Here is a 14,821-nt window from a genome sequence, read left to right on the forward strand (position 1 = left end):
CCTACTCATGCTCTCTCGGGCTCTCTCTCTCTCTAAATAAATCTTAAAAAGAAAAGCATAAATAAATACTAAACAGCCAATAAGTCAACAAAGAAATCAAAGAGGAAATAAAACAATACCTGGAGACAAATGAAAATGAAAACACAGCAGTCTAAAATCCTCGGGACATGAGAAACAAGCAAAATTTCAAAAAAACAAGAAGGAAAGAAATAATAAAGATCAGAGTGAAAATAAGTGACATAAAGACTAAAAGAAGGAAAAGAAAAAAAAAAAAAAACAATGAAGCCAAGAACTGGTTCTTTGAAAAGATAAACAAAACTGATAAACCTTTAGCCGGATTCACCAAGAAAAAAAGAGAGAACACCACAAAATCAGAAATTAAAACGTAACAAATGAAATACAAAGAATTATAAGAGTATTATGAACAATTACATGCCAACAAATTAGATAACTTAAAAGAAATGAATAATTTCCTAAAAAAAAAATACAATCCTTCTAAAATTGAATCATGAAGAAATAGCAAATCTAAACAGCTGATTACTAGTAAAAAATTGAATTGGCAATCAAAAAACTCCCAACAAATAAAAATCTAGAATCAGATGAATTCACAGGTGAATTCTACCAAACATTTAAAGAATACCTATTCTCGACATTTTTCCAAAGAAGACAGAGATGGCCAACAAAGACATGAAAAGATGCTCAATATCACTGATCATCAGGGAAATATAAATCAAAACTACAATGAAATATCACCTCACACCTGCCAGAATGGCTAAAATGAAAAACACAAGAAACAACAGGTGTTGGTGAGGTTGTGAAGAAAGGGGAACCCTCTTGCACTGCTGGTGGGAATGCAAAATGGTACAGCCACTGTGGAAAACAGTATGGAGGTTCCTCAGAAAGTTAAAAATAGAACTACCTGGGGCACCTGGATGGCTCAGTCAGTTAAGCGTCTGACTCTTGATTTCGGCACAGGTCATGATCTCAGGATTGTGAGGTTGAGCTCTATGTTGGGCTCCACACTGAAAGCATGTAGACTGCTTAAAATTCTCTCTCTCCCTCTCCCTCTGCTCCTCCCCAGCCCCCCCAAAACAAAAAACATGAAACAAAAAAAGCGACCTTATGATCCAGCAATTGCACTACTAGGTATTTACCTGAAGAATACAAAAAAACTAACTCAAAGGAATACATGCACTCTGATATTTATGGTTGCATTATCTAGAATAGCCAAACTATGGAAACAGCCCAAATATCCACTGACCGATGAATGGAAAAAGATGCGGTATATATACAGAATGGAATATTACCCAGCCATAAAAGAGAAAGAAGTCTTGCCATTTGCCATGATGTGACTGGAACAAGAGAGTATTATTGTAAGCGAAATCAGTCGGAGAAAGACAAATACCATATGATTACATTCAAATGTGGAATTTAAGAAACAAAACAAACGAGCTTGGGGGAAAAAAAGAGAGGCAAACCAGGAAATAGACTCTTAACTATAGAGAACAAACTGATGGTTACCAGAGGAGAGGTGGGTGGGGGGATGGGTTAAATAGGTGATGGGGACTAAGGAGTGCACCTGTTGTGATTAAGCACTAGGTGTTGTATGGAAGTGCTGAATCACTATACTGTACACCTGAAACTAATATTACACTGTATGTTAACCATCTGGAATTTAAACAAAAACTTAAAACAAAAATAAAGGATACCTATTCTCTTCAAACTATTCCAAAAATAGAAGAGGAAGGAAAGCTTCCAAATACATTCTACAAGATCAGCATTATCTTGATACTAAAACCAGACAAAGATAGTACCAAAAAAAGAAAACTACAAGCCAATACACCTGATGAACATAGATGTAAAATGTCACCAAAATATTAGCAAACCACATTCAATAATACATTAAAAGAATCATTCAGTACCATTAAGTGGGATTTACTGCAGGAATACAATAAGGACAGTTCAATATCTGTGAACCATCAGCATGACACACCACATAACAAAATGAGGGATAAAAATCATATTGATCAGGGAGGGGGGTGGGAGGATGGGTTAGCCTGGTGGTGGGTATTGAGGAGGGCACATTCTGCATGGAGCACTGGGTGTTATGCACAAACAATGAATCGTGGAACACTTCATCTAAAACTAATGATGTAATGTATGGGGATTAACATAAGAATAAAAAAAAATCATATTGATCATCTCATTACATGCAGAAAAAACACCTGATAAAATTCAAAATCCATTCAATCCATCTATTGAGCAAAACTCTCAATAAAGTGGGCTTACACAAAACATACTGAAACATGATAAAGGCAATATATGTCAAACCCACAGCTAACATCATACTCAATGAAAAATTGAAAGGTTTTCCTCCAAGATCAGGACCATGACAAGGATGTCCACTCTCACCAATTTTACTCAAAATAACACTGGAAGTCCTAGCCACATCAATCAGACAAAAAATTAAAGAAAACACATCCAAATTGGTGAAGGAAAAAGTAAAACTGTCACTCTTTGTAGATAATATGATATTACATATAGAAAACCCTAAAGATTCCACCAAAACACTACTAGAATAAATAAGTTGTAGGATACAAAGTTAATACACAGAAATCTGTTGCATTTCTATACACTTATAACAAAGTAGCAGAAAAAGAACTTTTTTTAAAAAATTCCATTTACAATTGTTCCGCAAATAATAAAATGCTTAGGAACAACTTAACCAAGAAGGTGAAAGAACTGTACTCTCAAAACTATTAAACTCTGAGGAAAGAAATTGAAAATGACACAAACAAATGGAAAGACACACCATGCTCATGGGTTAGAAGAACTAATATTGTTAAAATGTCCAAACTACTCAGAGCAATCTACAGATTCAATGCAATCCCTATCAAAATACCAACAATATTTTTTACAGAACTAGAATAAGTAATCCTAAAACTTGTATGGAAGTACAAAAGATCCTGAACAGCCAAAGCAATTTTGAGAAAAAAGAAAAAAGATGGAGGTATCACAATCCCAGATGGTACTGGTATAAAAATAGACACATAAATCAATGAAACAGTATAGAGAGCCCAGAAATAAACCCACACTGTGTGGTCAATTAATCTATGACAAAGAAGGTAAGAATATACAACAGGAAAGACATCCTTTTCAATAAATGATGCTGGGAAAACTAACAGCTACATGCAAATGAATGAAACTAGACCACTTTCTTAAACTACACACAAAAATAAACTCACAATAATTAAAGACCTAAATGTGAGACCTGAAACCATAAAACTCCTAGAAGAAAACAAAGGCAGTAATCTCTCTGATACAGACCTTAGGAACGTTTTTTAGATATTTCTCCTCAGGCTAGGGAAACAAAAAAGCAAACTAAACTATTGGGACTCTACCAAAATTAAAACTTTTGCGCAGCAAAGGAAACCATAAACAAAAAGGCCACCTAGTACATCTGTTAAGGGGTTAATATCCAAAATATATAAAGAACTTATCCAACTCAACACCAAAACACAATCCAATTAAAAAGTAGGCAGAGAGCCTGAATAGACATTTTTCCAAAGAAGACATATAGATAGCCAGCAGACAAAAGAAAAGATGCTCAACATCACTAATCATTAGGGAAATGCAAATCAAAATCACAATAAGGCATCACCTCACACCACTCAGAATGGCTAGTATCAAAAAAAGAATAAACTACAAATGCTGGAGAGGATGTAGAGAAAAGAACCTTCACACACTAGTGGCAGGAATGTAAACTGTTGCACTGGCGGTGACAGACACCTCACTCATAGTAAGCACAGCATAACCTACAGAATTGTTAAATCCCTATGCTGTATGCTTAAAACTAATGTAACATGTGCCAATTGGACTTCAGTAAAAAAAAAAAAGTATAAACAAATAAAAATAAGTAGTATAGCTTAATAAGATTACATGCCAAATTTGTACTGGAAGGAACCCTGGGGAATCACTTTTTTCTTTGAAAAGAATAAGGAAACTAACACCCAGAAAAACAAACTGACTTACCCAAGATTACAATTTACCTAAGGTGACAGAGTTAAGTGAATAAGCCTTGAAATGGACCATAGGCACACCTCAGAGATATTTTGCAGGTTTAGTTTCCAACCACCACGATAAAGTTAATATTGCAATAAAGCAAAGACTGAAATAAAAATAATCAAATGAATTTTTTGGTTTCACAATGCATATGAATGTTTATACTATAGTCTACTAACTATGCAAGAGCATTGTCTTTAAAAAATGTTCATATCTTAATTTAAAAATGCTTCATTGCTAAGAAATGTTAATCATCATCTGAGATTTCAGTGAGTCATAATCTTTTTGCTGGTGGAGCCTTGCCACAGTGTTGATGGCTGCTGACTAATCAGGGTGATGGTTGCTGAAAGCTGGGTGGCTGTGGCTATTTCTTAAAATAATACAACAAAGTCTGTCTCATTGATTGACTCTTCCTTTCATGAACGATTTTTCTGTAGCATGCAAAGCTGTTTGAAACCATTTTACTCACAGAACTTCTTTCAGAATTGGGGTCAATCCTCTAAAACCCTGCCACTGCCTTGTCAACTAAGTTTCTATAATATTCCAAATCCTTTCTTGTCACTTCAACAGTCTTCACAGCATCTTTACCAGGAGGAGATTCCATCTCAAGAAACCACTTTCTTTGCACATCCATAAGAAACAACTCCTCTTCTGTTCAAGTTTGATCACGAGATTGCAGTAATGCAGTCACGTCTTCAGGCTCTACTTCTACTTCTCTTGCTAATTCCACCACATTTGTGGTTACTTCCCCCACTGAAGTCTTGAACCCCTCAAAGTCATCCCATGAAGGTTGGAATCAACTTTTTCCAAACTGCCGTTAATATTAATATATTGGGGGCACCTGGGTGGCAGAGTCGTTAAGCGTCTGCCTTCGGCTCAGGTCATGATCCCAGGGTCCTGGGATCGAGCCCTGCATCAGGCTCCCTGCTCGGCAGGGAGTCTGCTTCGTCCTCTGACCCTATCCCCTCTCATGTGTTCTCTCTCTCTCATTCTCTCTCTCTCTCAAATAAATAAATAAAATCTTTAAAGAATTTTTTTTTCCTGAGCAGTAGGCCTAAACAGTGGGCTTAAAATATTCAGTAAACAATGTTGTAAACAGATGTGCAGTCATCCAGGCTTTGTTGTTGCATTTATAGAGCACAGGCAGAGTAGATTTAGCATAATGCTTAAGGGCTCTAGAATTTTTGGAATGGTAAATGAACACTGGTTCAACTTAAAGTCACCAGCTGCATTAGCCCCTCACAAGAGAATCAGCCTGTCCTTTGAAGCTTTGACGACAAGCACTGACTTCTCCTTTGTAGTGATCAAAGTCCTAGATGGCATCTTCTTCCAATAGAAGGCTGCTGTGTCTACATTGAATATCCGTTGTTTGGAGAAGCAACCATCTTTATTTTCTGAGTTAGATCTTCTGGATAACTTGCTGTAGGTTCTATATCAGCACTTATTGCTTCACTCTGTACTTTGATGTTACAGAGATGGTCTCTGTAAACCTCATGAACCAACTTCTTGCAGCTTCCAAGTTTTCTTTTCAACTTCCTCACCTCTCTCAGCCTTCATAGAACTGAAAAGGTTTGGGCTTTACTCTGGAATAGGCTTTGGCTTACGAGACTGTTGTGGCTGGTTTGATCTTCTACCCAGACCACCAAAACTTTCTCCATATCAGCAATATGGCTGTTTCACTTTCTTATCTTACTGTATGTGTTCACTTCAGTAGCACTTTTAATTTCCTTAAAGAACTCTGCCTTTTCAACTTGGCTGTTTGTGGACAGGCCTACCTTTTGGCCTATCTTGGCTTTCAACATGCCTTCTTCATTAAGCTTAAATTATGTTTATCTTTTGATTTAAAGTGAGAGATGTCTGACTTTCACTTGAACACTTACAGGTCATCACAGAGTTATTAATTGGCCTAATTTCAATCTTGTTGTATCTCAGGGAATAGAAAGGCCCAAGGACAGGGAGAGAGATGATGGGAACGGCTGGTTGGTGGAGCAGTCAGAATGCACACATTTATCAATTAAGTTCACTGTCTTATATGGGTGAAGTTCATGGCACCCCAAAACAATTACTATAGTAACACCAAAGATAACTAATCAGAGATCACCATAGCAAATACTGTAATGAAAAAGTCTAAAATATTATGAGAATTTAGAAAATGTGACACAGACAGAAAGTGAACAAATGCTATTGGAAAAAATGGTGCCAAGAGACTTGCTCAATGCAAAGTCGCCACCAATCTTCAAATTGTAAAAAAAAAAAAAAAAGCAGTTTCTGCAAAGCACAATAAATCCAAGTGCAATCAAACAAGGTATGCCTATACAAGTTTTCTCTTAGCTGAGTAACCCATTAGGCATTTCAATGTCAACAATCAGATGAGAACTACCTCATCTTTGAAGTCATCTCCATTTGCATCTATCCCATACTGTTGCTTTCCTGCCACTAAAACTGAAGAAGCATTTTTGCTCCTTTTTGGAGCTAAACCTTTCACCTGTCTCCTTTCCCATATCTTCTCTCCATCTCAGGACTGTGTCTCTGCTACTGTACTCTGTACAGGATCATTCCTACCAACAAGAGGCTCTAATAAAGCTGTTGCTTGACTCCATGTCCTAATACATCTATAACCCAGTTGTTCTAATTTTCCAATAAATCTCTTTTGAAGAGTAATCTAGAATCTAGAATGTTATCTCTACTTTGTTGAATCTGCCTCCTCTTCCTTATCTCTAAATGTTGGACTAACCAAGGCACCCCATATTGGCTCTCTTTTCTTCATCTACACTCTCGCCTTAGGTGATCTCATCTAGATTTCATTTACTCTGACTTCCAGATTCACACAGCTACATTCATATGTGACAACTCCACCTGGGTATCTAAAAATCTTTTCAAACTTACATGTCCAAAACCAAAATCATAAATTTGTCCTCTTTCTACCCCCACTCTTTCCTATTTTTCTAATTTCATTAAATGGCACTTCCATCTACTAAATTACTCATGTCGCAAATCTAAGGATCATCCTGGATTCCTTCTTAACCTCACATCCCACATCCAAACCACCTGTGAAACCAGATGGTTTTATCTCCCAAAATACATTCCACATTAATTATTTTTTATCATTCCCACTGCTACTGCCCTACTCCAAGCCACCATCTTTTTTCACTTGAACTTCTGCAATAGCCTCCTAAGTGATACCCTGCTTTCATCCTTGCTTCCACAGACGAAGCTACCTGACACAGAAATCAGATAGCATCGCTCTCCTGCTTAATACTCTTCAATGGCTTCTTACAACCATCAGATTCCTCAACCAGACCTGCAGACTCGTATAGATCTAGCCCTTCTGCCTACTTCTCCTTTCTTATCTCATGTAACTCATATACTTTTTCAGCCAAAGTGGCCTTCTTTGGTGCCTCCAACATGCCAAGCTTGTTGCCAACTCACAGACTTTGTACTTGAAGCACCCTTTACCTAAAATGCCCTTCTCAGAACTTTACAAAGGTGGCTCCTTCTCTTTGTCCTGTCCTCAGCACAAATGTCACCTTCTCAAAGATGGCTCTCCTGACATTTCTATTAAAATGAGCCCAGTCACTCTATCTTAATTACTGTTTTATTTTCTTCATAGACCTTGTTACTATTAGAAATAATCTTACATTTATCTTTCTCTTCCTACTAAATAGAAGACACATAAGAACAGAAACCTCGTCCACCTAGTTCACAATGGTAACAACACCATTCACTAATATTTTATGGAATGATTATTCTATAAAGCTCTTCCAAATAGAACGTTAACAATTTCATTCTTTAAAATTTGTCTTTCTGGGGCGCCTGGGTGGCTCAGTCGGTTAAGCGACTGCCTTCGGCTCAGGTCATGATCCTGGAGTCCCGGGATCAAGTCCCGCATCGGGCTCCCTGCTCAGCCGGGAGTCTGCGTCTCCCTCTGACCCTCCTCCCTCTCGTGCTCTCTGTCTCTCATTCTCTCTTGCAAATAAATAAATAAAATCTTTAAAAAAAATAAATAAAATAAAATTTGTCTTTCTGTTTTAAAGGAAATGTTAAATTTCCCCTCTTTTAAATAACTAACTAAGACTTACTTGAACCTCTAAAATTCCTAAGGGAGAAAAGTTAGCAAATTAAAAAGGTCTGCTCAGATCCATTACCATAGTAAAGTTGGAACATTCTAACTCAGTTGATTTTAAATAACTGAGATGACCTAATAGGGCTTCAGACAAAATAAAATTCACCTGTACTTACAACACTACTTTCTGTTTGACTAATATAAACTAGTCACAATATTACTAAATGAATAAATGAATATTATTTTTCTCTTAAAAGAAAAAAGTTACCTAGATTAACAGAACACTGAAGATTTATATTCCAAGTACGGTTCAGTAAATTTAAGCTAATTCTTTGTGATGCAGAATAAATCAACTAACAGTTGTTCATCTGTCTCCCCTATCTGTACAAGGGTAACTAGATAAAAGCAAAAAAGAAAAACTACAAGTCTTGCCCAATTTCAATTCCTAAGAATTGTTTATTTTCTAAAAATGGCCAGGAGTGCTACTGTGGCAATGCCAGAAAACTAGCAAATCTAACACGTCATTTTTCATCCAAAAATAAACTGCTTTCTAAAAAAATCCCAAATAGTATAGGTCACATGTAACAGGTCAGAAAAAAGATGACCATAAACCCCTTCAGCACCAGAATGCCTCCTTTATATCCAGTTTCAAATGATTCAAAAGTAGGTCTAAGGAAGAAAGCTTACTATATATGAAATAGCATAACGATTATCTGATTTATACGACTTTAAGAAAGATAGATGAGGTTAGTAAAAATGCAGTTCATAACAGAAGACTCTATTTCAGTAGGGGGAAGCAGCATATGCAAAAGTAAAAGGTAAGAGATAAGTGAGGCATATCATCAAACTGTAAATAGCATACAATTGTGCTATCCAAACATGGTAGCTACTGAGCACCTGAAATGTAGCTAGTCAGAATTGAGATATGCGGTAAGTGTAAAATACACATGGGATTTTGAAAACTTAGTACATAAAAAAAGAACATAAACTATCTCCTTAATGATATTTTTAAATATTCATCATGTTAAAATATTATTTTGGATGTATTGGATTAAATAAAATATACTATTAAAATTAATTTCACCTGTTTGTATTTTCCTGTGACTACTGAAAAAAATGTGTTAAATTATATATATGGTTCACATTATATTTCTTTTAGACAATGCTGCATTGGCGGGGGGGGGGTCACTGATAAAGTAATAAATGAGCCTGGATCAAGTGGAAGAGACTATTACAAGAAGGATCTTTATATCATACAAAGAAGTTGGTTAGAAAAAAAGGATTTTCAGTAGGATTAAAATGATCAGATCTGACACTTAACAAAGATCCATCCCCAGCCCAAGTATTGGAGGGCCAATAAGGCCAGGTCAGCCAAATCCTCTGCTGTTGTTGATGGCTACTTGAAGTGCTTCTTCTACCCTTTATTGTAGAATATTTGGGAAGGTAGAGAACACTGATACATGTCTGTGCTCTTATGGGATCTTTTTCATTCACATTTTCAGGACAGCAAAATGTTATTTTCATGTTCTTTAAACCTTTTACTTGAATTCTGTCAGTTCCTGTAAGAAACACAAGGAACTTTTTCTTTTCCTCCAAAGTCAATTTGTGTAAGGCCTTCCAAAACATCACTATGGTGGGATGTGAATTATCATATCCTTCTTCATAATGTGCATTCTTCTCAAATGTCTCCCAGTCATAATCTGTATTTCCAATAATCACATCCTTTAGTTCTTCTGGATGGAAAAATTCAATAATATCCTTGTCACACACTCTGTAAAATCCTCTTTAGAATTCTTCATAAAGTGCCTTCACAGAGATGTTGAAGATGTAATTGACACACTTAGAAATATAGTCTCTCTTGTTAGTCTGGTCAACAATGATGCAACTTCCATTAGGAATTAAGTCTGTATCATTTTTGTCCCAATGCACATTAAAATAGATATAAAATACTTCTCCAAAGTCATCGCCTTCATCATCCAGAAGCGTTTGCAAACTCTTTCCCAAAACAGGACTAAGTTCTTTCAAGTCAGAAGACCAGGTGCTCCTGAAATCAGGTGGCAAGTGACGGTAACAGAGGGTAAGCAGAGATATAGAGTACAGAATTAAGAAATGTTTATCAAGTAAAACAAACTGGACTTGATGACAGATTATATGTGGACTGTGAGAACAGAGAAGAATTCCAAGTTCTTCCAAATTCAGAGAATGAATTCCAAAGTTTTGGGTTTACAAAATTGGGTAAATATGGTACCATTCAATAGGGCAGATTTGGTGGGGAAAGATGATGGTTTCATATCAGACACACTCAGTTTAGTTAGGATGCCTGTGGGAAATCTATGTGGAAATATCAAAAATTAGCTACACAAATTTAGAGTTAATTCAAGAGTTCCAGGACAGAGATAAAAATTGATTGTGCATTAATAAAACATAGATGGTGGAAGCCAAGACAACCAGAAGCCTGAGGATGAACTCAGCCAAGAAAAGAACACAGAGTGAAGAGAAGGCAAAGGACTAAATTATGAGGAAACGCAATAATTATATGTTGAGCAGAGGAGGAGCAGGATTCCACAAAGAAGCAAAGAATATCAATAATAACAGGCAGGAGACGAACCAGGTGAGACAGCAGAATCTTCTTTTTTTTGAAGGGGGGGCTGGGCAGAGGGAGAGAGAGAGAATCAAGCAGGTTCCATGCCCAGCCCAGAGCCGATGCAGGGCTCAATCTCCCCACCCGGAGATCATGACCTGAGCCGAAATCAATCAGAAGCTTAACCAACTAAGCCACCCAGGTGCCCCAAGAGTAGCATCTTCGAATGAACTTCTTCTGTGTCTTATGCTATTCCATGATTGCTTAACAGAAAAGATGTGACGCTGACAAAAAAAAGAAAAATCTCTTTTCCAAAGTCACTAACTACTTTTTGATATTTAAAATGATACTTTGTCAATTCAGAAAATCAAAACAGTTATTTCTTTTTGTGTGTCTGGATAAACATACAAGTCAACATGCAACAAAAGCCCAAAGTGAAATAGAAGAGTAATATAAAATTCAAATGTGGAACTATAACTTGAAAAAATATGGATTAAAATAACATAATAATCTCCAGAACTGTACCCTTTTTTCAAAACTGATGTAGACCCCTCCTGCCAAATACATAAAAACCATTTAAATGATGACTTTTGATCCCAAAGATATATTTAATCCAAGTTCTTAAACTGAAGGTAAAGGACCAGCATAAACATGTTTATGTCGAAGTGTACTTTCCTAGGGAGAAGGGCCAAAACATTCTTCAGACTTTCAGAGGAGGATCCAAGAAGCAAAACATTAAGAAAATCTCCAGTAATTGCAGCCCATCGAATTGCCCACACAAACCAAATTCCAAGAACAAATCCACTTTAACAGAAGCACCCAATTTTTTTCATTTGCCTAAGTACAGGTACGAACATCTCAATAAATTAATCCTCACAACAGTATCTACTATTCCCATCCCCAAATGGAAAAAATATATATGCCCCTAGTAATTTGTTACTAGCCAATAATTTGTTACAATTAGTAATAACTGTTACAGTTAGTAATTTGTCCAAGGTCACAAAGTGAATGAGAGGGGTCTAAATTAAGGTGAACCTAGCCCATGATCTTCACCACTGTGAAACACTGTATCCTTTGGTCCTGCCAACGTATAACACCAACCAGAGCACTCCCACTCATCTATGCCAAGAGGGCGCATTCTTTGCCAAACATCTTTCCTCTCATCCCATCCTTGAAGGACATGTAAAAATTTCACAGCCAGGGCAAATGGGCCTTTCTACTCTAACCACACTGTCTTCAACCTCCAATTTTTTTATTATCCCAGAGATAACGAAAGTTTCACAGCCTTCTTCCCCTTCTTGGCTCTCTCTCTCCTTTCCCATCTTCAGTCTCCACAGGCCTCTAGGGTTTCCTAATAATTCCTAACCTCTTCTCTAGATCCTCCTGCAATGAGCTCCCTTCCTCCTCTTCCTGATTCCAAGAAATAACCAAACCTTCTACAACTCCGTCTCTTCCAAACTTCCCAATCCCCCACCTGTAGCTCAACCTCCCCTCCTCCCGGTCCTTTCCCAGCTGCCGTGCTCTTCACTTATTTTCCTAGGATTTTGTTCTCCTCGCGTCCTCACACCCTTCCTATCCCTAATCCTCTCATCCTCCCCGCTTTAACAACTCCAATCGCATGCCTCCATCCACGAAGAGCCAGCCCCCACACTCCAGTCCCAGCCTCACTTCTCACCCCCAACTCCCCAGTCTCCACGCCCACGCCAAAGCCCACCCCCAACCCGCCCCGGCCCCTCCTCAGATCCCACGCGGCGTCCCGCCTCCTTGCCTTCTCTTCGCGGACCAAACTCCCCGCCGAGCCTCGGCGTCTAGCCGCCGAAGAGTGGGTGCCTGGTTGCTGCGAAGATTAAGGGGCGGGCGCCGAGGTTGCCGCGGTGCGGGAAGTTTGAACACACGGCCAGGGTAGGGGCGGGGACCGCAGCTCCCTGGCGGCGACGGCGGCGGCGACGCGGCGACTTCGGCACCAGGGTAACGGAGACGGAGGACCATACTGCAATGCGGCACGACTGCAACCAATGATGCCCCCCCCCCAATCTCCCATTGGCCGGGCACGAGACGACCATTCCTATTGAGTTCAGTGGAACTGGAAGGCGGGACAATGAGTACGGGAGAAGGCAGCCATTGGTTGACCGCTTCAGCAGCGGCGACCCAGAGTAGGGAAGTGGTTCGCGCCCAGGCTCAGCCCGGCGCGCCGGGGCATTTTAGGCAGTGTTGGGCAAAGCGCGATCTCACGGCGTAGGGGGCTTTGGGTGGTGCGAGGAGGGTGTGGGCGGAGGGGAAAGGGAGCTGGTATAAATTGTAGAAATTGGCAAATGCGTGATTGAAAACATTGAAAATTGTTTTGAATCCTTTTTGGAAATTAATTATAAAAGAAATAACTAGTTCTCGGTCCTGGCACCGAAATTGCTTATTTGCAGGAGGAGGTGGAGTTAGTGTACTAAAGGTTCTTTCCTCGAGGTCCTGGCCTTTGTAAATCACGAACGCGCCGTGAGTTTGGCTTGAAAGTGATTTTTTAGGTTTTGGAAAGCGTTAGAGGTGGAATGACACTTCAGACGTTTGCAGGATTTTTTTTTTTTTTAAGTAAACGTCTGTGGCGCATGTCAGTAATCTATTGAGAACTGCAGTATGGCATTTTCCCCTTTAAAAAAAATTGACAGTGCATTAAACGGCATTAATTGTGGGAGGCAGGGAAAGTAAAAAGAAAATCCTCTCTTCGGTGAAGGTTATTTTAAGCCATTTTGAACCTTCTGATTATCAACATGGCTTAATACCACACCCTCCTTTTTTTCGCCATTGGTAATTTCTTGAACACTGGGCTTTGCCCCCATTCTGCAGAGAATCTAAATCTTGAAGGCAAATGCATTGTAATCAATCTTCTCACCATAAATTATGGTAATTCTGTTTCTTGCCTGACCTCATTTTCCCAACCAATTTTGCACTATTTCAAAGCTTTCATTTTATCCTGCCAATATATTTTACTTCAAGTTACAGACTAACCCACCTAAAAAATACTGTAATTAAATGCAATTTTCTGTATAGAAAGTAGAAGAAGGAGTCGTCTGTTAGTGAAAAATAAAGATGAGTAATACCTAAAGTGCACATAAATAACATTTCATCAGCGTAAATCTGCTAATACTCTTCGTTAAAATAGCTCACTGGTTATTACTGACTCCGTTAGAGTTAATATTATGTAGTTTAATAAACGCATTAGTGGAGTACTTTTAAAGGAAATAGCTATAAAAGGTGAAGAAACGTGTTGTAAACGTCTCTCCCCGAGGAGTCAAATTCAGGTTGCTCAAGGACAGCTGAGAACGAAACTAACCTTTATTCTGCACTAGTAATGTGCTAGGCAATATAATCTCATTCCATCTTCATTCCTGATTCTAGACAGGTACTGTTATTCATTGTTATACCTGAGGAAACAGATTCAGAGAGAAAGAATCTACCAGGAGATACTAAAATATTAAGTGGGTAGGGGCAAGAATCAAGCCTAGGTCAGCTAAATTCCAGGCTTCAAATTGAATGCCTTTAATGTGTTTCACCTACAGGTTAATAGAGTTGCTAGAAAGCAAGAAAGTATTTAAAAGGTTAGGAGTCTCCAAAAAATGGTCTAATTGTATGTAACACATTTTCAAGATGTTTACAATGTGCAGTTTTATTCACTCTATCATATCTGGAGTAACAGTGACTATCAATTTATTTGACCTTGAATAAAGAAACAAAGGATTTATAAATCTCCAGGAGTAAAAACCAGCTTATTGAACTAATTTTTTTTAAAAGTTATCCCAAAACATGAGATAATTTCTAAATTTTTTATTCTGCTTTACAAAAAAAAGAAAACCAACAAAAGTATATTTTTATATTATGTCACTTGAAATGATATTTAACAGGAATCAGGCTTCTTTTTTTTTTTTTTTAAAGATTTTGTGTATTTATTTGACAGAGAGAGAGGGAACACAAGCAGGGGGAGTGGGAGAGGGAGAAGCAGGCTTCCCGCCAAGCAGGGAGCCCGATGCGGGAGTCGATCCCAGGACCCTGGAACCATGACCCAAGCTGAAGGCAGACGCTTGCCCCAGGTTTCTTACTGTTTTTAAGGATTATATTTATGAGGGCAT

At 38.2% G+C, this 14,821-nt stretch overlaps 1 protein-coding gene across 1 annotated transcript in view; it reads right to left on the reverse strand.

Annotated features, from left to right (window-relative positions):
• Window positions 1–12,694, reverse strand: part of LCA5 (lebercilin LCA5) — a 67,999-nt gene extending 55,305 nt beyond the window's left edge. Inside the window, exon 1 of the mRNA XM_006728625.3 lies at window positions 12,475–12,694. The gene's annotated coding sequence lies outside the window, so the exon portion shown is untranslated. The remainder of the gene's footprint in view (window positions 1–12,474) is intronic.
• Window positions 12,695–14,821: the final 2,127 nt, after the last annotated feature.

This window comes from Leptonychotes weddellii, chromosome 8 (assembly GCF_054177405.1).
Source record: "Leptonychotes weddellii isolate Sample4059 chromosome 8, ASM5417740v2, whole genome shotgun sequence".
NCBI lineage: Eukaryota > Metazoa > Chordata > Mammalia > Carnivora > Phocidae > Leptonychotes > Leptonychotes weddellii.